The sequence below is a fragment of the Lissotriton helveticus genome, chromosome 3_1, assembly GCF_964261635.1.
Source record: "Lissotriton helveticus chromosome 3_1, aLisHel1.1, whole genome shotgun sequence".
NCBI lineage: Eukaryota > Metazoa > Chordata > Amphibia > Caudata > Salamandridae > Lissotriton > Lissotriton helveticus.
Window position 1 is genome coordinate 1,230,292,941 of NC_136061.1, and position 22,512 is coordinate 1,230,315,452.

The 22,512-nt window shown below is 45.7% G+C and overlaps 1 protein-coding gene and 1 long non-coding RNA gene across 8 annotated transcripts in view; one reads left to right on the forward strand and one right to left on the reverse strand.

Moving 5' to 3' along the window:
• The window catches only part of LOC144824918 (uncharacterized), a 133,440-nt gene extending 131,384 nt beyond the window's left edge, over positions 1 to 2,056 (reverse strand). Inside the window, exon 1 of the long non-coding RNA XR_013609177.1 lies at positions 1,986 to 2,056. This is a non-coding gene — a long non-coding RNA (uncharacterized LOC144824918). The remainder of the gene's footprint in view (positions 1 to 1,985) is intronic.
• The window catches only part of CADM1 (cell adhesion molecule 1), a 678,445-nt gene that overhangs the window by 167,228 nt on the left and 488,705 nt on the right, over positions 1 to 22,512 (forward strand). The gene's annotated exons all lie outside the window — the stretch shown is intronic.

The following is a 22,512-nucleotide window of genomic DNA, read 5'->3' on the forward strand; positions in this document are numbered from 1 at the left end:
TCCTCGGGTTACGACCGTCTCCACAAGCATAAACTGTTCAGTGAAGCAAGCCTCATGAACCGATGTGAGTTCCATTACGCTAAAAAACCCGAAATACCACGTAAAGCGGAACGTACCGTGAACCAAAATAAATCAAAGCTGTCAGAACAATAGCTAATACTCCGATTGTCTTTAGTCTACTAACGGGAGGAAAGCAATCACGTTGATCGATACGTTGACCCAAATATCATGAACGATGTTCACCAATGCTAACGAGCGTAAAACCGGCGAAGAGCATACAACTCCAAAACAAAGATACTAAACTGCGCCACTATTCCCCCACCCCCCAACAATCGAGACACCATCCCTACACTCCAGCACACCACGGGCGCCGCGACCGCCGACCCTGCGACGAAACAGGTGCCCCCCAGACAGGTGAAATTCTTCATTGAACTGCTGATGTCATTGAATCTGCTTCACACTAGTAAAATCGTTATTGTTGGGATTAAAATCGAATCTATGTTCACAAGAAACTCGAGTGCGGGAGTACAAAAACTGAAACCATGTGCATCACAGCTCAGATCCTCACACTATAATAAAATACACACACCCACACTAATGTGAAAAATTAATTCGAGATAGGACAGGCAAGATACAATATACACCACATACGTGTCCACACTGAGGCAGCTCCACCCAGCTGTTCCAGCATTAGCTAGCTCGCTGCCTCTATTCCTGAGTTGTTACTGAACCCTCTGAAGCACATTGTGTTCTGCTGCTTAATTTACATTTTAATTATTCGAGTTTTTCTTTGTTTCTGCTGCAGACAAACGCCGTTCATCGCCCCTCAGTTTTAATCCTAACACCATTTTGGTAAAAACCCTTTACTGTCAAAAGGCAGACAACAACAGCTAAATGGTGAATAATTAACTTTTGCAAACCGGAGCAGTCACGAAGTAAAATAGCGCCACTAAGTCCTGAAAGCACCCACAGGCTGCTGCAGCGCTACGCCGTTCCCGAAGCACAAGAAGACTATAGTACAGTCACCAAGCTGTGGAACACCCGCGTGCTGCTACTGCAGTGCCTCGATACCGCCTCCCCAGGGGTCACAATAGCGCTTTGAGGACCTGGTGACACGCACGAGCAGCAGCGCCTGGAAATCCTACTTCACTAGCTTACAGCTTCGATCTGCACCCAGATAGAGGGGAAAGTGCGCCAAAACATTATCAGCATACATGACAGATGTCCGTGCTGTAACCACCATGTAAAACATCGCCACAAACCTTGTACCTGAAGCATCTCAATTAGAACAGTGGTAACAAACAGTTTAAAATGAAATGTGGATTGCCAAACACATCATTCTCATCAGTACACAGCACTGCCGTACATTTCCAAATCGCCAAGCAGCACCGCCGTCTCCATTCCCCCCTGCCCCAAAGTAAACCCCGGCGGCCGTATGGACCCATCGGGTAGGGGCAGCGGGACTCACCTAGTCCCACGTGGGAGCCTGACCGCCCGCATCAGGCAGAACAGACCCATCCGCCCGGCCGGTGGAGCCGCAAGCTGCTCACCCGAGCTCCTCTGGCCTCCAGCGACGTTTCCGGCCCGTCCCCACACCCGCGAAGTGTCCGGCCTGCCGGGAAATCGGTGCCTCCATTGTCGCCGCGTTCTCTACGGTGCCATCGAGCCTCGCCAAACACCAGCGATCTCCGGGAACAGCCCGGGCACCGTCACAACAACTTCATAATTAAGCGCGGCATTTCCAAAAAATTTTGTCCAGCCGGCACCCCCCCGCCCGGCGGCCGAGACACCTCTTGTTAGGAAGCAAAGTCTTTCTGGTTTGGGGCCAGACTTCCCTCTAAAAACATTCCAGATGAATCCCTAGGAGTTGCAGGAAATTTAAAGAATGCTGACTTTTTCCCCATTACTGGTGTTAATTATTGTGATTCTGTATCGGCTTTTAATCTTCAGAGCTGTAAGCAAGTGATGAAACCAGCGTGACTTACCCATTTCAAAAGCTCAGTAGTGCACGGCTCTTATTCATGCGACACGAAGAAAGGAAATGCCTGGAACACACACCACCCCTGCCGAAGGTGCACTTGCTGGATAGATCTCTAGCGGCTTCTCACAGCATATAAATACCCTGCGGCAAACTCTGGGACCAATATTTGCATTTATCGTTCATAAGATGGGCAGATCTACATCCAGGTACTGACAGTGTTTACATCAGTAGAGCCAAGAGGGCTGTAGCGGTGGAAAAATGTTGCACATGATATGTCGTCGGCAGCAACCGCTGCTGATAACCAGGTCTGACGGTCCAGAGGACTCGGAAGGGCATATCTTCATGCTGGAGCCGAGGAGCAAGGACAGATATCAGTTTTGCTTTTTCTTTCAGAGGCATGGCCTTAAATAACACATGCTAATGCTATGCAACATAACTACATGTGCCAAATCTGATTGGGCACTTGTTAGTGTTTTTATTTTTCTATGTATTTAACATTGTTTTTGACCTTACCTAAGGTCTTCCATCTTAGTCTTTAAAACTTCATAAAAACATCAAGACAATTATGGTAAACGAAATCAAGAATACATAACAAAATACTGTGGATTTACATGGGATCCCCGGTCATTAAAATGAAGGTAGAAAACATTTATAAAAATGTATATTCTTTAAAACACAATTGTTAATTATACGGATGTTTACGTTCCATCAACGCTTCATGAAAATCTGTATTATATCTCGTAATTATAGGAGATAAGTATTTATTTCCTAACCTTGATCAGATGCAGGGCACAAGTGTGAAATGTGGAACATATTTTGGATTCCATTATAACAAAAGTCTCAGACAAGATTTTTGAGTGTTTTTGTTCCATCTTGATCTATGTTTAGAGGCACATTTCCTAAACAAAGGGACTTAATAAAGCATCGAACGCTGCCAGTGATTCTGTAGAAAGGATATGGTTGGGCCAAGGCTGGGGAAATAGCAGGACCGAATGTATTGTATGTGTTCAGGGAAGCACCATAAAACATATTCAGGGTATAACCAAGCTGCACAGACTGAGATTTAATAAGAGCCGAGTATGGGTTGGGACCCATCCGATTATCAATTCCATGGTACTTTCAAACACCTCCATGGCCAGGTTGAAGTTTCTCCTAAATACCTAATGAACTGTGAAGTCTTGGAAGACTTCAGCCTTAAGGAGAGACATCGGAGAGGTATTAGAAGCATGAAGTAATTTATATCCCCAGTGAATAGTGCTAGCTTGGACCTGCACAAATGCACCAACTATACTGGATTCTAGTCTAAGCATTTGTTCCAGAACTGATGAACTCAAGTAACAACATTCTCTAAGAATCTTCCCTTCGCCGATATTTAAAAAGGACCAAGATTCAATTGGAGTCTGCTCGAAGACATATGTTAATGCAGGGGGAATTTTGGTTTTGTAAATTTGAAGTGTGTAATTAAAGTGTCTTCTCCTCAAGGAACTAAATACACACTGCATAGAATTTGCATGTGCTAATGCTTTATTGCTTAGGTTAATAAAATGCAGCTCAACTTCAGTTGCTATAAAAGATTCTACCTAAATAGTTGTATTTATTAACTACTTCTAGCTTTTCATTCCCCGGATACCAATTGAATGTCAGAGTTATTTTGTTCCACCTGAAAACCCAAATGTTAGATTGTTAGATGTTTTAATCTTTAAAAAATGCGTCAGTGAATTCCTATGCAACCCCCTCAGGCTTGATTGAAGTCCTATAGGGAGTCTGATCAAACAAGATTACATCTGTGCTTAAGAGCGCATGCATGTGTTTAGAACAGACTTTTGGAGGGTGATTTCTTTCCTCTTTTAGCTGGCTTCGAACTTCCAAGAGATGGAGTCAAAATAAAATGGTGTCCGCACACAACCCTGTTTTAACCCGTTTAAAGTAGAAATGTGGTTGGATGGGCCTTTATCCTCTCTCAGTATTATTTTACACTGTTAGAACTGGCTATTTCTGGTAGGCTAAGGCCGACGCCAAAGCCAGGCAGAAACCACCATTCTAGTCGGGGCGAGGGAGTCCCACGCCAAGATAACCCCTGCTCACCCCCTTGGTAGCTTGGCACGAGCAGTAAGGCTAAACTCGGAGGCAATGTGTAAAGCATTTGCGCCAGCACACAACAGCAACAACATCCTAGGCACACCACAAAAGGAACTCCACACAAGGTTATATGAAAATAACTTTGTATTGTCAAAACACATCAGATAAAAATCACACGTACATTGTGCCAACTGGCACGGGCAATATTCAGAAGGGATTATTTACAGGACAGGGCCACATGGGCCACTGTCAGCATCAACACTTTTAGAAATAGTACTTTGTAGATCATAGAAAATAAGATATGAAACAAAATAACAGTTATAAATCACATCCAGTAACTACTGGGAACAGGTAAGTACCACCTACGCAACCCTAACCACCTTAGGAGAATGTCACGCAGGGGACCAGGACCTCACTAGGAGCACTTGTACTAAAAAAAGAACCACCTAAGTATCACACAGCATTTAGGGTTCTAGGAAAGAACACATTACCCATGATGCATAAATATACATTCAGAGGAGTAGTAAAGGGAAAGACATGATGCATAAACCTACACATTCAGCGGTGTTGAGAACAAGGCACATGATGCATCACAAACACATTCAGAGGTGCAGCTCTAGGAGACACATGACGCCTAAAACATTCAGAGGTGCAGCGCAGGGAAAGAAAGACACAATTCAATAGCGCAAAGACACATGATGCCTAAACATTCAGAGGTGCAAGGAAAAACCACACAATTGCGCAAAACCTCACATGAGCCACCACCTGTGGCAGTCCCTAGGCCAACTGGCCTTGTTGGGGCTAGGACGCCCTGAGTCTCAATGTCAGGGGCCTAAACGGTGCAGGTGCCCACTACTTGCTGGGCACCTGGGACATCCCAAGACCTAAACGGTGCAGCTGCCCACTAATTGCTGGGCAGCTGGGAATCAAAACTGCGCCAGGGCCCTCACTGGCCATTAGGCGCAAACTGCGCCACTGTTGGAGCCACACAGGCTCTGAACAACTTCCTCGCAGGCAGGAGGGGGTGGGCACCGGCAATGTGCCCCGGCGCCCCCTCTAACTAAAAATGGCCAAACGCTGGAGCCACACAGGCTCTGGGCATCACGTGCCCCAAACGTGGGAACCACACAGGCTATGAAACAAATATGCCCCATGGAGCCCTCAGGCTCAGACTACCAATGTGCCCCCTAGAGCGTCTGTGGCTCTAAACACAAAGTTGGCCCTCGAGCCTCGCTCGGCTCGTAAATCAGAATAGGGGCGGGAGCCTCTCGGGCTCCAAAGAACAAATCATGCCCCCAGAGCCTCTCAGGCTCTCATTAAAAGTGCCCATGAGCCTCTCTCAGGCTCTACATACACAGCTGCCACTCGAGCCTCTCGGGGCTCGACAATGAAGAGGCTGGGGCCGAGCCTCGCAGGCTCGGACGGGCACAGGTAGGCGGAGTCCCTCTCGGGGGACTCGATATCCCTGGGGGCCCCACTGGCCTAGGCGCACAACGAGCAACCCACTGGAGGGGAGGGGCGGGCACCGGCAATGTGCCCCGATGCCCCCTCCCCTTCACTGCACTCACCGGGTCGGCGCGCCTGTCTTCTTTCTCTCTCTCTGGGGTTCCCTCAGCACACGGGAGCCCCAGCAGCCGGCCACGCTTCCTCCTCTCTTCCCGGGGCTCCCTCCAGATCACGGGAGCCCCGGGCGACCATTACCGCTCTCCGCCTCTTCTCCCGGGGCTCCCTCTCGGCACGGGACCCCCGCAGCGGCCATCACCACTCCTCGGTCGGACTCCCTCATGGCGGCCTCAGCAGACACCCGGGAGCCAGCCAATGGCAGTGCGGCTCCCGGGACGAGCCTCCGATGACACTGACGCCTCAGCCAATCGCTGCGCGGCTCTGCCGATGACGCGGCGGGGCTGGGGCCAATCCCAGCGCAGCGTCACTGAGGGGGCACGTCGCTCTTCGCCAATGGGAGCGCAGATGCTTCGGTCACTCTCGGCGATCCCCGGCCAAGGGCTCTGATGATTGTAGGCCCCGGGCAGCGGCAGAGAAAAGCGTAATAAGGAAAATAAAGCGCTCTTAAGCGCTGCAGGCAATTCACAGCGCTCCCCAGCGCTGAAGGTCCAGAAAAAGCGCCTACAAGCACTAGAAGCGAAAAATAAAGCACTCGATTGATTGATTGATAAAAATTTATAATGCGCATAAACAATAACCCGCAGGTATCAAGGCGCCTAACAATACGATCAAATTGAAACAGATGTCCTTACACATAGGCTTCTCGAAAGAGGTGAGTTTTTAAAACATTGCGGAAATTCTGTAGAGATGGAAGAGATCTCAAATCAAGCGGAAGGTCATTCCACCATTTGGGGGCTAGCGTCGAAAAAGCCCTGCCACCCCATTTGGCTCTTCGTACACGCGGGGCTTTAAGGAGCAATTTCCCGGAGGAACGCAGGCTCCTACCAGGGGTATAGTGGGAAATGATAGCGCCGAGACCTGTGTCGCTATTTTTTGCGATGGCTCTGTAGGTCATACATAGCACTTTGAACCGGATTCGAGATTCCACCGGTAACCAATGCAGCGATTTCCTGGCCGCAGTGGCTGAGGAGCGCCTGGGAATGTCCAGAACAAATCTGGCTATAGCGTTTTGGACCACCTGCAAGCGCTGTAAGTGGCTCCGGTTTAGCCCAGCATACAGCGCATTGCAGTAATCCAAACGAGAGCCAATCAATGCAACAGCAATTTGCTTTCTTGCCTGCAGGGAAAGATATTTCCTGATCCTTCGCAGGGTGTGGATCAGGCCCCAGCAGGTAGAGACAGTTCTGCTCACCTGAGCGCCCATGTCAAGGGCTGGATCTAACATCACCCCAAGGTTCTTAGCAGACGTGGTGGGGGAGGGACATATTCCTAGTGAGTCAGGCCACCAAAGGGCTGACCAGATGTTTTCTTTTCCCCCAAACGCCAATATCTCAGTCTTCTCCCCATTCAGTTTAAGAGAGTTCTGAATCATCCAGTGGCCAACCGCCTCCATACAGGATCTAAACTTGGAGGCGGTAAGCACATCAGAATGGGGGAGAGAGACGAGTATTTGGGTGTCGTCTGCATAAGAGACTACCTCCATCCCGAAAGATCTTATTAATCTGGCTAGTGGGGTCACATAGATGTTAAAAAGGGTCGGACTAAGCGCCGACCCTTGAGGGACCCCACACTGCACTGGTCGGGATGGAGATAGGAACTCTCCCAGCTTGACTCTTTGTTCTCTCCCAGTAAGGAAGGAGGTCAAGAGATCCAAGGCTGCCCCCCTCACCCCCACCTCCTTCAGGCGAGATGTAAGCACTGAGGGGGAGAGGGTGTCGAAGGCCGCTGTTAGATCTAGCAGGACCAGGAGGGAGGTCTGGCCCCCATCTACTGTCGTGCGGATCTTATCAAGCACGATGGTGAGGGCTGACTCGGTGCTGTGTTCCCTCCTGAATCCATGCTGGGAGGAGTCCAAGCATCCCGAGCTTTCCACAAAAATAGCGAGATGCTTGTTAAGATGTGCCTCAAGCATCTTCGCTGGAGCAGGAAGCAACGAGATGGGACGGAAGTTTTTTAGGACCTCCGGATCAAGGGATGCCTTCTTTAGCAGAGGTTTGACTACCGCCTTCTTCCACTCCATAGGGAAGATACCATCTCTGATAGCTAGATTCATTATGTCTAGCAGCGGTGGTAAGAGAGTCTCCCTACACTGCTTGATGATTTTCAGTGGGCAGGTATCCAGAGGGGATCCTGATTTGATCTTATTGATCAGGATCTCCAGATCTTGTAGGGCCAGCGAAGGAAAGGAGTCCAGGGTGCACAATGGGGAGATGTCTGTAGTATTCATATTCATCTCAACCCAAGTGACAGATGCACTAACACAGACTCTTTGTTCCTCGAGGGCCAGATGGATATCCTGTATTTTGGTGTGGAAAAAGGAGGCAATCCTGTCACACAGATCCTGCGAAGGAATGACAGGGTCAGGGGCTTGCAGGTTGACTAGAGAGTCAACAGTTTTAAAGAGCTCCTTCGGCGAGGAGAGCGAGGTGGTCAGGGTTACAAAGTAATCTTGTTTGGCCCGGATAATCTCAGCTTTATATTTCCTAACAAGGAGTTTATGAGCTTCCTTGTTCTTAAAGTCCCAGCTGGCGTGCCAGAGCCTCTCCTTTCGTCTCACTTCTTGCCTAAGAAGTCTGAGGGAATCGGAGAACCAGGGGGCGGATGGTCTCTTTCTGGCTCGGCGACGGAGCTGTACTGGGGCCAGTTTGTTCAAGGCTTCAGTAGTGACCTGCTCAAAATGGCCAACTGCAGTCTCTACGCTGTCCAGGCTAGTGACAGAGAGACTTGCGGCCCAGGGCACAAAAGAATCACTGCTAAGGTTCCTAAAATTTCTAGCAGTTTCCAAAACATGATTCCCTCTTTTACAAGAGTCCAACCTATGGTATTCCAAAATAAAAGGAACCGCTAGATGGTCAGACCAGGATAGGTGCATCGAATCCTTAATAGTAAGCCGAGGGTCATTAGAGAAGAGGCCATCCAAAGTGTGGCCAGCACGATGGGTCGCTCCTCTGACTCGTTGCTTGAGTCCACAGGACTCCAGGGCCTCGATAAGGCATGATGTATCCGGTAAGTCATGTCGTTCTAAGTGATAATTAAAATCACCTAGGATTGAGAAGTTATGTTGGCCAAAATAGGGTTCCAGAGCCTGGAGAAGGTTGTAAGTGAAATGAGTTCTCGAGCCAGGTGGTCGATATACTAAGATACCATTAAAAAAAGGACATTGCCCTTCCTTTATTGTAAAATGAAGTGCTTGAGAACTATCAGGGAAGTCGAGTAGAGGTACAAAGTGGCATTGCAAGTGGTCTTTGTAAAGGATCGCTAAGCCCCCTCCTACTCGACCCTGTCTATCGGATCTGACCAGACAGTACCCATCTGGGACCGCCTCAATTAGATCAGGGTCAGAGGAGTCCTTAGCCCATGTTTCTGTGATAAATACTATGGTAGGTGTTTTCTCTAGTACCAGCTCTTTGAACATTATTTTATTCTTAACAAGAGAGCGAGCATTAAGCAAAATGCACTCTACTCTTGCTATCTTATGGCTGGAGGTGGCGGGACAGTCGGAGGGTGGATTTCTAGGGGCTAAGAGAGGAAGCCTACACATAGAAGAACAACCGCAGAGGAGGCACTCCCAGCGCTATAGGCAACCAAAGGTCACCAGTCCAGCAAAAGTCCTAGTAAAGCGCCTCTCAGGCACTAGTGCCCCCACAGTCCTCCACATAGTCCTTCAGGGGTTCAGGACAAGTCCATCAGGAGTCCAGGGGCTGGGCAGGGCTCAGGGATTCCCCTGAGCCCCAGCAGCAGCGCGCCCCTGGCAGATTCAAGTTAGAAACAAGAACATTTTGGAAGGGGACACAGCCCCTTCTTATACACAGAAAAGTCTTTGAAGTCTTTGTGCAGGCAGTGTGAGAACCAGCTGGGACTGGTTATAGGGAAGTCCCTTCAGTATCAGGGACAGAGGTGACAGTCGCCCAGCGGGGGGGGGGGTGGAGCCAGCATTGTGGAAGGCAGACACAGCCCTTCACTATCGGGTGCTAATCTCCTCCCACTTCCCTGGCAGCAGATGCTGCCTTTCATCCACGGGCTGACTCAGACAACCTCCTGGGGGCTCTGCAGCCCCTGTCACACTCAAACCAGACAGTCAATCCACAAGCGGGCCCAGGCACTCTGGGCCAGGCTCACCAGCCAATCACACGCCAGGCACAAATTACACAAATATGCCAACTTCTCAAAGTAGCACTTCTAGACTAGACACAATCATGCCGCATACACCATTACGCAGCATTCAACCTCACGAGTTCGCCCATATCAAACTCGACCCTGCACTCCCCACACATCAGGAACTACCATGGGCATACATATTCCCCATTCATTCCTATGGGAGGGCAGGTCACTCACCATACATACAGAGAGCACACGCACTTTACACTGTACCACAGTGAAAAAGTGCGCAGAGGCCTAAAATCACAACCACCAGGGTCCAGAAACAGGCTAGGAAAAAGCAAAAAGTTTTGGGGTGAACCTGCCAAAAGGGCCAGGTCCAAAATACACCATGTAGAGTTTTGAAGAGAAACTCATTTTCTGAGCAAACCACTTGGATCCCCAACCAAGATCACTTCCTCCAAAAAGTTGGTATTTTCACTAGATCACATGCTGTACAAAAGTCAATCAAAGATGCATATGAAAATGACTTTTTCCTAGCAACATATTTATCTAATCATGATAATGCTGTCTGTGACAGAGCAGCTTGTTCTGAAACTAGAGTGTTCCAAAAGAATAATGTTCACATCCATCTTCAGATGGTCTTATGAACTTGGAGTAAATATTTATCCCACCTCGTCTAACAATGTAATTTGGCGGTAGTTCCTGGGGACTTGCCTACTTTGTTTCTTGTGCCAAGGGAAATGTAATGCCCATCTCTGGGATTTCGGCATTTGATCAGTGGAATAACGGATTTCAAATATGGGTACCAGCTACCTCGTCCACGTTTCAGGATTGTTTTTCAATACCAGGATAGGGACATCGTCTGGGCCCATCGCAGCAGAGTACCTTGCTCTTCTGATCTACCCTTGTATCTGATCATAGGATGGAGACTAAATAAATTTGGTCATTTGGATGGACAACTCAAAGGGATTTGTCCCCTTAATTGGTTTATAGAATTCCCTAACGTAATCAGACCTGACTTTTTGTGGTATCTCCTGTGCTGGCAAGCACTTTTTCAGGCCAGAATTAAGGGTAATTATGCACCAAAAAGCCCATGCATTTTTCTTTAAATCAGCTTGATGCAGGGCAATTCAGACACGGTCCTGCTTCTTGTACTTTAAAAACCTTCGATGGTGTTTCTTTCTCTTTAACCCCTTCGACGCTGATGACAAGCTGGGCTCGTCATGAGGTAGCCTCCTCGCACGCTCATGACGAGCCCAGCTCGTCACGTAACATGCGATTTTTAAAAACCCAGCGTACGGGCGGAATTCCGCACGCATGCGGTTAAGCAACCTCATTATCGGTTTACATGTTGGCGAAAAAGTTACATATTGTTTGCATATTAATTTATTAATTTCTACTGTTGGCTGTCTTTCCGTGTCATCCTTTGGAGCACCAACTTTTCGAAGTCTCCCGTTGTCCTGTATTTTGTATGTGTAAGCGTGGGGTGGGAGCGGACCGGAATAACCAGCGTGGAGGCCGTATGTAGTGGGCTATCTCGTAGCCGGTGTTTATTTAAATACAGAGTTCCAAGGGTAAAGTACAAGGGAGAAGAGGGTTCTATGAGTGTAGGTTCCCGGGTCGAGGGGATGAGCCTTCCGGTGGTGATGGTCCAGGGACGAAGGTCGGTCTTGACTGGAGTCGTGACAGGTCCTGTAAGGCAGCAGTCGGTTCAGCTCCCGGACGGTGGTTCCTCGGAGGTGGGAAAAGGAGAGAGAGAATAGTGGCCGTTAGTTCTGTCGGTCAGGCCCAGGGGGTGCAACTGCTTCCTTCACCGGGTGTGTTGGGACTATAACGAACGTGAGGAGAGGGACGGGTAGGTAGGAGAGGAGAGGAGACAGTACGGACAAGTCGGAGGGTGATTCTGTGCCGGGACGTGGGGGTAGGGTTTTTACACTCGTGATGGTGCCACTCTCACACAACTATATACTCTATTCACAGTGCGCGGTGAAACGTGACTGGGGGACGCTACTTTACAAGGGTCGTATTTACAGCCTACTATTTACACACACTTGGAACTGGTACTCACTTGGCCCGCCGCAACTCCGTCCTTGAGTTGCGGCCGCTCTCCAGCGTCCTCCTCTGGACTCCACCAGTCCTCCGTCCAGACCTCGTCTCTTGGTTCGGGTTCGTCTCTCTTCTCCGGGCGTTCTTCGCACGCCGTCTCCTGCCACGAGTCTTCCTGCTTGAACGCGGTGGTGTCGGCTCTTCCTGCTTTTCTGGGGTCCGCCTCCGGATAGAGGGAGGAACTTCCGGGGTCGCGGGGATGCACTTCCTGTGTGTTCCGCGTCAGGACTGGCTCCTGTAGGGAAAGAGAAAGGGGTGGAGTTCTGGTGGTGATGGTTGTCCGGGTAACAGGGAACTGTTGTTGTGATCGGGACGGCCGACGGGGCATCGGCGCTGAAGGCGCCGTGGTCCCATCACAGTATGCTTGGTCGTATCTACCATTAGTAGTTCAAAGGTAGAAACCAGACTGCAGCCTTTTCATTAAACTTGGCTATGTTATAGGGATTCCAATCTAGTGTTCTGTTTGTTATTTCTGTTAGCATTTGTAGAAGCCCCGAAAATGTTATTGGAATTATTCACTTAAAGGTGAATTTCAAGTCCTGTAAATTATTTTAAAATTGGATATATTCGATTTAATATATTTGTGGCCAGTTGTCCTGCCCTCCTAACATGCAATTGTCTGCTTTAAAGTAGATGCTCTCCTGCTGTGCACCCTGATAGGTGAAGCCGAACGGAAATCAATTTATTTGGTTATGTAGCAAGAAACGTGTTTCAGACCATATTAAGGGTGTAGACATCTAGGAGATTGTATAGACCAGCCTATGTAAGAACTTCACGGACTACTTAGTGGACTTGATTTTTTTGTGTGTTTATTTCGGACTGGTTGGATGTATGTTTTTAGTAGACCTTATATGAGAGAGATTTTTAAAAAGCTTTGCTAATGTATATTTTTATTTGCCAAATAAATGTTACTAGTCTAGTTGTGGTTTTTACCGCCATCAATCTTTCAAGCAAAAGAGATCGAGGGCTGGTTGCTGATGCTGCACTCAGGAAGCTATCTCAAGGTTCTGGGGGGCAGTGTCCCCTGAAGATGAGTGGGCTCTAGGAGCAGTCGCACAGCCCAGTTGTTTGGTTCATTGACATGGGTGAAAGTCTTCCAATCACGAGATAATTGCACAACCATATTTCTTTTCAATATTTTTGTGGGCTTCAGCAATATTTTTCTCTTTAGAAATGACCTGTGCATATATCTAAAGGCGACATCCTACATTTCTCGTGGAACCAAATGAGTAGGTTTACTTTTGCCTAGGAATTAGTTTTAATTCTGGAAAACCGTGCCTTTGAATATTGCTGACCGATTCATTTAGAGTGCAAATGCCACTGTTGGTAACAATTAGGAAACCTACATTTTGGGCTTCCATTTTTTTTCCCGGAACCTGGTTAGAAAAGCTGCGTGCCATCGACAGGCATCACATCATTTTCAGAGTCTTTATGTAAAGGGAAAATATTGGGATTTTCATGCCAAGTTTTTTGCCAGTCTTAGGTTTTCATGATAAAAGAGTGATTGGAAAGAAAGTGAAGACTATTGATTCAGAGAATGCAGAGACTTATTCAAGGTCGTCACATGCTTTAGGTTTACTATGAACAGGAAGGGTAAACTTTCTCCGATCTGCCTGGGCCTTCAAGTGGTCCTGCACCATGGAAGAGATGACAACTCCAATGTCGGCCTATTACTGAAGACCTTTGCTTATGGAGTTGTAAGTGGTCAGTCATTTCACAGTGCTTCCCCTTAACAGCTGCTTCAGTTTTTTTTTTCCTTCTGTGGAAAGATCTAGTGTGTACATCCCCAATTCTTAGCCTGGACTTGAGTAAGCTGATTGGTTTTCATAGGTTGACTTATTATTAATCCGCATTTGGTCGAGTCCCACCAATGGCTCTCAGTCCTCCTCCTATGTTTGGCCCTCTCCTGGAGTGTAGGTTCATTAGCGCCTTTTGATTGGTGGATTGTATCCTTCCACAGCTGACACCAGGGAACTACTTCTTGCCCTCAATTCTTTTGGCTGCTCCCACTCTCACAACTCCATCTCCCGTGCTGTCCATGTTGCTCCTCAATTGCCCCCCTTCCCTGCTTCGCTCAGCCTTTTTTCCTGCTTTTCCTTTCATAACCCACACCAGCAGCTACTCTGTCCCTCTCATGCATATCGCTCTTTTTTTCCCTTCTATCAAGCTTTTCTTCCTTAATTGGCATTCATACATGTTTTTTCTTCAAATTATGGTTCAAGACTGGCATCTGCTATCTTGAAACAGTAAGTGAAAGTGAAAAAGAAAATTACACTGCGATATGACACATGCATATTACGGTTTTATTTATCTGTTAAGTACCAACACCAAACTTTTTTTTGTTGAGCATAAAAAAACATGCAGCTGCAGCTTCATGATTCATACAAGCGTACAGATGCATATACATCGTCACATTAGGACCAGCCAATTTAGATATATATATTTTTTTACATTTTTTGCTGGTGTTCAGTACCGGCTACAAGCATTGGCGAAGCAAAACGGTCAGTTCACATATTTCAAAGGCTAGCCTTTCTTGGCTTTGCTGATGCTTCTTGTGTCGTGCCGCCCCATACCACACATTTGCTGCTGCAAATAAAAAGTTATTACTCCGTTTTATGGTACTAGATTAAGCAACCTTGGAAGGATGCAAGGCTGACTTTGCCTTGCCAGAATTTGAATATCTATTCAGTTAGCTGTGAGAATGTGTACTGAGCCATGTTGCCAGCTGGAAGGCATGATATTGTAAACTGAGCTGCTGCTTTATTTTCATCTTTAAATCAATTTTTTAAAACGTTGTCGAAAAGCATTAGAATGGAGAAGAGCGGCAACGGTGGAGTTTTTTTTACACTGCCGTGAGGTTCCAGCTGCGTACAAAATCCGGGTCAGCGCGACAGATGGTCGACTCTGTGCAAGTGCAGGGAAGTACTGCATAGAATGAAGGGACGAATCAACCAGTCTCCGATGATGCCAAAAATCATTGTCTCCATGACAACCAGGCAGTCTAAATCTCAAACTAATCGGGTGAGGCGACCAGTAGATTGATGGAGGCCCACAAGACGATGTTTGCTTTGCGGATGTGGCATGCATGGACTGTAAGTGGCGCTGGAATTGATGCACGCTTACTCCGATTACTTGTAGGAAGGTTTTATTGTCTGTGCTCGGTCCGCATTTGTTGTTCAGTTTGATCATTTATTAAAGATGTTCCTGATGTGAGTTGAAATATTATGTTTACTACTATAGCTGACCATATTTTCCACTGTACAGCTTGTTACTCAGTCATTCTGAGCAGGATGGTTTTGGATATATAGATGTATTTCAGTGTGGAATGGTTTGAAGTCTTGGATTAGGGGTTCAAAGCTTGCTCTTGGTGCGACTGTCAAATTGAGTTGTCAGAATAGGATGGCTTTCACCTGTTTTGGTTGTGGTAGGGTAGTAATGATACTCTGGGATCTCCTGGTGGTGGTTGGATAGGATGCACATGGGTGATTACTTCGTGTAAATCCCCCCCAAAATAGCAGTCACCATGGGGCATACACTGGCATCGAGTGAGTTGGGATTTGCCACGTGGTGAAAAGTCTGCAACTCCGCTATCTGTATTTGTGCCCCTTCGTGCTGTAAAGCACAGGATGCCGCTATAGTGCTACGTGAAACAGTGTTATATATTCTTAATACTCACACTCAATTTAGCAGGTTGTCAAATACTCCTTCTAGAACACTCAGCCACTCCCTCTACCACAGTTGTCCCTTATACTGACTTTGCAGAACAGGTTGTGCCCACACACAACCCCCAAGCTATTTTTTTTTTTTTTTTTTTGCAACGTGGCTCCCTATAGGTACTTTTTTCAGAGTGGCATTGCACCTCTCCTGTTCAGACACACCATCATTGAGGATTTTGCTGTGGTAAGGTAGCATACATGTCCCCCTGCCCCCAGTGAGGTAGCCTCTCTGGAGTAGCTCCCTAAAGGTGAGTTTTGCCATGGGTGCTGACTTTGCAGGACAGGGTCACCTACCTGCTCCCCTTTACCTCCTTCGAGGGTGATGGGTCTTTTAGGGCTGCTTCCTAAAGATATTTGCAGAGCAGGGTCATGCTTTCCTCACCCCATGAGAAAGCCCTATGCGTAGCAGGGATGCTACCATTCAAAGCTGGTGTAGGAAAGCTGCCATACCTCAATTGTAAATTTAGGGCTTCATTTCAGTTAACCTCCTCTCCCGTGGGATTTTACTGCGTTCCTGGGACACTCTGACACAACGGATGACAGCAATGTTCCTTCACGCCTCGTTTCACTCATTTCTGCTGATGAACGCGACTCGGGCAGAAAAATGGCTGAGTGCTAGCCTGCAGTCAAAGTTGTGTCCCTTCTCTTTGTGCGAACAAAAATGGGAGCAGAACAACGTTTTATTTGTGCGCGTTCTTTCTGGTAAGCGGTGCGCCTAATTGTGCTCCATTATTACAGTCTGGTGCCAATAGGTTAATGGCTTCGGGACACTGATGTTCATTGATTGCTCGCTCCCATTTGGAGACAATTGTCGGTTCATGAATCTCTCGGGTCTAACTTTGTGTTGATTGTTGCCTTTGGTTTCCTCCATCTTCCCACTGATTGTTACTCCATTCATTTTGAATGTGGAGTCTGTGCATGCAGGCGAAGTCTCGCGTATCAGAATATTGGACTGCTCCAGTAGGGTGACACGGGGTGGGGAGGGGATTCAACCTTGACTAGGGTTTAATTAAGGCAATGAATAGTGGGTCCTCTTTGCATCCCACCCCGATCACTATGGCCCTAATCACATTATTTGCTAACTTGTCTATCAGATAATAACTCCCATCTGAGACACCCGCCTGGTTTAACCTTTTAGTTTGAACCCCATCCCGTTTATTGTTTCTTCAATTATTCCTCTTTCTGACCCTTGGCTACATCCATATTGCAGCCGCGTCCAACGGGTGCCGCCTCATGATATTTTATTGCAAAGTGCTTCTGGGCATGTTATTTCCTCATTGTGTCCTTTTACAAAGGCCTCATTCAGTCTTTCTCTCCTCAAATCCTATACTGTAAAGGAAACTGCTCACAGTTTCAACTTCCAGTGCTGATGGTATTTCTGCTTTATTTAACAAACGTGTTTTTGCTGAAATCTGATACTTCTGTCAGAAAACCGTAGTAAATCTGTTCTCACCGGAACATTCATGGAAAATTGTGTGGGCGGGCGGGATAAAAAGCCAGAAATGGGGAAAAATTATTAGTGTTACAAACTTGAGATGATGAATACAATTCCTTTGAGAAAAAGGTGGTTAACCGTTGTGAGTAATTTCTTAATTTCATTATTTTCAAATTTGAATTAGCTTCCCAGGTCAGTTTAAACCCCATTCTCTTTTCAAAACCTTGTTTACCGTATCAGCTTTCTAACATCTCTTCCCCTTCAGTGTAGTTCTTGAAATTAATATTTTCAGTCCGTCTCTACTTTGTTAATTTTCAATAGCTAGGTGGTGGCATCAGATACTACTCGATTATATTTCAGTTTGTTTTTATGTAAAAGTTGATTGGGTATATCGCTAAACCCTTTTCAGATTTGCTGTACACATTTATTATTTTTCTTTGGTTTTATATGTGCACATCTCGGACATCTTTTTTACTTTTACAGTTTGCCCTTTCAATTCTTGTTAAATGCTGCTCATTTCCTGGGTAGTGCGACCTGAGAATTTCTAGACTCCCTCACTCAAATGTCCCTAAAAAAAGTTTGAAGTTGTTTAAACTCTGACCTGCTTTAGGAGTCCACAAACATGGGCTTTTTAGAAATTCTAAAAGATTTTGTATATTATGTAAGCTTTGCACATTTTTATGGCAGACTGATCCGATATATCAAATCATCGTTTCTTTACAATATGTACCTGAAGAATGTAATCGTAACATTTGATTCAAATGAATCATTCGACTGTACTTTTAGTCCTTCCCTTCATGACCAGAGCCATTGATTGCCATTGGCTCTGTCCAAAACGGTGGTATTTCAACAACCATCTCAAGCGATTCTAGCACCCACTACCAATTTGGCCCAGCAAATTTATGCTTGCAACCAATACAGCATTTCTTTTAGGTCTTATGTGCTTCACATGGTTTCTCAGCGCTTTATACTGCAGATTCAAACTTTGGTAGGTATACCGAATGGCATTTTCTTCAAATTATTTTTTCATTGTCTGCTACAACATATAACCCAGTAACGGTTTTTTTTTTCGCTTCAAAAATCTCAATGGTGGTGCTTCTAAAGCAGATTTTTTTCATTGTAAGCTCAGGAAAGCCAAATTTCCAGATTTTTTTTAATGCAAAAAATGTTTGGTAATGTGTGTAAATTGGTGCAAATCTTAGGCATTTGTAGCCTCTAAATCTTTGCTAATGGGCCTATCTGCATATTTATTGGTAGGTGTATAGGTATTTCAAAATCCGACACTATGATCGAACCAAACTTCTGAATGAATGAATTTGCATTTCTAAAGCACATGGCTACCAGAAGGCCTCCCAGCGCTAGGAGCAGAGTCATCACAGTACTACAGCTAGGCATCAAGGAAACAAAGTTTTGCAGGAGTTATTGAAAAGATAAATAGTTGTCCTCAAGACGGATATGATTAGGTAGCTGGTTCCAGCATTTCGCCTCGTTGTATGAGAATAGGCGTCCACCACTCCAAGATCTGTTTTATCCTGGGATCAGCTGCTGTTTATTCCCAGAGCGCAAGGACCTATAGGGGCAATAGGAAGAGAATATAGATCGGAGAATTGGTGGACCCTTGGACGATAAAGTCTTATAGACGATACACAGAGCTTTAAACTGAGCTCTTTCTGCAACCGGAAGCCAATGGAGAGAGGAAATAGACGGTCTTCTAGATTCCTGATTAGGCACCTGCATGAGGAGGCATGCTGCACAGTTTTGAACAGTCTGTATTTTTTTTTTATCGTGGAGCACGGAGGTCCTTAATAAAGCATATAGGCATAGTAAAGTCGCGAAAGAATCAAAGCTTGAACCAACACACTCCAAGCGTTGAAAATGTTTTCCTTGGGATCTTCAGGATCCCATAACCGGTACTTGCCACCTTCCGTGCTTGCTCCTTTAAAATTTAGATCATGATCCAGCCAAACACCAAGGCTTTTGATCTGATCTTTGGGAGGAGGCATGACACCCAAGCACCTAGGCAAAAGTGAGTTTGTATTCAGGGGGAGGCTTTACCCAAGAACATCAACTCCATTTTAGCCCCATTAAGTTTTAAAAACTAGCCTTCCATCCATGTGGAGACCCTTCCCAGACAGTCGGCCAGATTGTCTCCCTTAACCAATCTGAGAATGCGGAAACTAATCCGCTGAGTGTCGTCAGCATAGGTGACAATCTGAATGCCAAAGAGCTTGACAACCTCGGCCAGGGGGCTCATATGAACATTAAAAAGCGTGGGGCTCAGGGAAGAACCCGGAGGAACCCCGCATCTCCGAGGCATACTTACAGAAATAAAGCTATCCTCAAATACTTGGAACGATCTGTCATCCAGAAAGTACTCTAGCCACTTAAGTGCTGTTCCAGTCACTCCTACCTCTCGAAATAAGTAGTTGATTAACCGCAACGAAGGCCGCGCTAAGGTCAAGCAGGACAATTGCCCTGGAGCCACCGACATCCAGAGTTTTTCTGGCTTTTATTCAACCTCTACCAGCAGGGCGGTCTCCGTACCCTGTTTGGGTCTAAAACCGGTTTGTGAGGGATGAAAGCATTCATTCTTTTCCATGAAAGCAAAGAGAATGGAGTTAACATACTTTTCAGCAATTTTTTTAATCCATGGCAAAAGCTAAATCGGGAATACCTCTGGATCCAAACTCGTTTTTTTTAGAAGAGCTTTGCCCATGGCCTGTTTCCAGAGAGGGAACGAGTCCAGAGGAGAGGGAGTATTGATGAGTTCCAATATAGTTGGGGAAACTATACCAGAGGCCTGATTCAGAATGGGGAAAAAGGGGTAAGGGGAGAGTGTGTGTGTGTGTGTGTGTGTGTGTGTGACGTACAACATGCATGGGAGAACCATCATCTTAAATGAGGCCACCCTGCCCATCACGTTAAGTAATAATTTGGTCCGCCAGCTGAAGCCCTTCTAACTACGTTGGTCTGTAAGTCTTATTGTGCACTTTGATCATCTTAATTTGAGTCTGGGTTTGATAGTGGAATTGCCAAACAGACCTATTGCTTACAAACTACGTGGAGTGGACTTTGGGTCTAACCCTTCCTTAGGCTTTGTCCAACCTGACTCTTTCAGACTTGCTGAAACAAACACAAGACTGATTTATCTACAGTTTGATATCCCCAGAAGCAGGGAGTTGCATTCTGAAGGTTACGTTCAATGTTTCTTCCTAAACGCTTTTGGATTGAGGTGTCCCAAGATGAGGAGGGTCTGGTTCATCGTTAAGTCAGTCAATTTTTTTTTAATTTTGGGGTGGAACCCCATAAAAGAGAAAATAAACATACACATGTAGTATAATAGAAACTGCTATACATCACTATTTTTAAATAAAAGTAGAAATACAAATCATCAATATTAAAATAAATTTCATAGTTAAATTCCAGTTTTCATTATATTGTTTTAAGTCGATCCCCGCATGTTTACTACATATCCGCACGCAATATAATAACTTGGACAAAAAGACCAGATGAGTGGTAGTGTCAGTTTGGAGAACTCTCTGAGCAAGCAGGTACTGACAAAAGCCTAAAAATTTTTTTTTATGAAAGTCTAAACTAAAGCATATGGGTTGGATCCATTTAAGTGTAAATAGACAGTAGCCTGGGCAGAAAAAAAGTGCATGCTTAATATTTTCAAAGGCAGATTGATCACTCATGTCACAGATGCTGTGTACTCACATTGATCTCAGATGTCACAGGAATAGGGCCTTTCTGGACCCATTACGGCACTATTAATATCGCATATGTTGTATATCTAACCACGGTTGATTGGCTTCTTTTTCTCTTATGTTTATTGGACCATGTCCACAGTGAACACTATTTATTTGGCGAATTGTAATTAAATACTGGGGTTTTAATGGACCCTCCATTCTGCAAATATTGTTTGGCTGAGTGCTCTTCCCATATACTAGGGTGGACCTGTGACATGTCTTCAGCTAACAGAAGGCAATGCTGTCTATTAGACACTCTTGAGATAAGCCGTGAAAGTAGAAATTTTAGACGAAACACGTGTTGCTACTTTGGCTACTCTGAAGACTTAATCTTGAATAAATGACCTATGGAGTCCAAGAATTGAAATAACAGAACTGAGGATTTTATTATTATAAATCTAATAATTCTAAATTGTGTGTGCCTATTGGGAACTTGGAAAAATATCTCGGATGTTATTTGTCACAGGAACGTGTTTCCATTAACTGTGTAGCTTTATATTCTCAGGATGCCAAATCGAAATTTCATGAAAAATATTTTAGCATATTTTTGTTGTATTTCATCCATGTACACTTAAAACGTAGGAAACAATTTCTATTTTTGAAATATATTCATTAAGCTCCCATTTGCAGAGTGGTTTTACCAAGCACCCGCTATGTAGTTTCAGAACGTATGCACCCAACTAGAACCAAACCTGTCCCAACCAAGGCACGGAAACCTCTATTTAAGGCTATAATATCCTGCACGCCTCCCCATGGTGGATCCTTGGATGCGTGGAATTGCGGCGAGGGCTTGTACCGTAATTTCATCAGTAGCCGAAGCAGTCTGAAAGCTGCAAGGTGTTCAGTTCTTTTGAGTAAGGTGTCTAGGAATGGGGCCAACAATGATGATCTCCGTGGTAGGTTAAATGGAGATTTGACAAAGTTGTTTTCACATACTGATGAGGCATTTACATTGCTATGACCCCAAATCTGGGCTCCGTAAAGGGCTGAAGACCGTGTTGGCTTTGTAAAGCTCTTGGGCTGGTCAGACTGCTTAGACGTTGTTGATCGATTCATTTTTTAATTTTTTTATTGTGACAACCCGGTGTGAAAGAATTGCCCTCCATTTCTTGATGCGAGAAGTTTACGACAGTCTGTTAATCTTACTACCAAGAGAATCTACCTGTAGACCTTGTCAACAAGAGTATCCTGTAACACGATCTTCCCCTTTAAGGATCTGTGTGGGTCAATTGCCATATATTGGTCATTTCAGTGTTAATGTCAAGCCCCTTCTGTTCAAAGTGCATTTTAATCTCGTCAAGCAGGTTCCCAAGTCTTTTTGAGGTCCACCATAGTATCGGAGCCTCCTCTGCAAAGATTAGGGCCGGAACTGGAGTGCCTTTTAATTTAGGTGAGTCATGAATACAGTTGTTAAGAACATCAATGGCATTATGAATGAAAAGAGAGAAGAGCAGGTGGCAGAATTCAGCCCTGACTCACTCCTCTGCGACCAGGGATCCGGACTGTAAGAAATATGCGCTGGTGCAGTGGTGCAAACACAGAGGTTATCCTGTATCCTTATTATGATTGTGAGCAGAAAGCGGGACAGGACACCCATCGACCACAGGGATTCCCACAGGTGACATCTTGGGACAAGGTCGAATGCTGCTCTCAGCTATATATAAATTCTCTTTCATCGCCCTATTATGTTTCTACAGGATTAGAGATAACCTAAACGCTTGT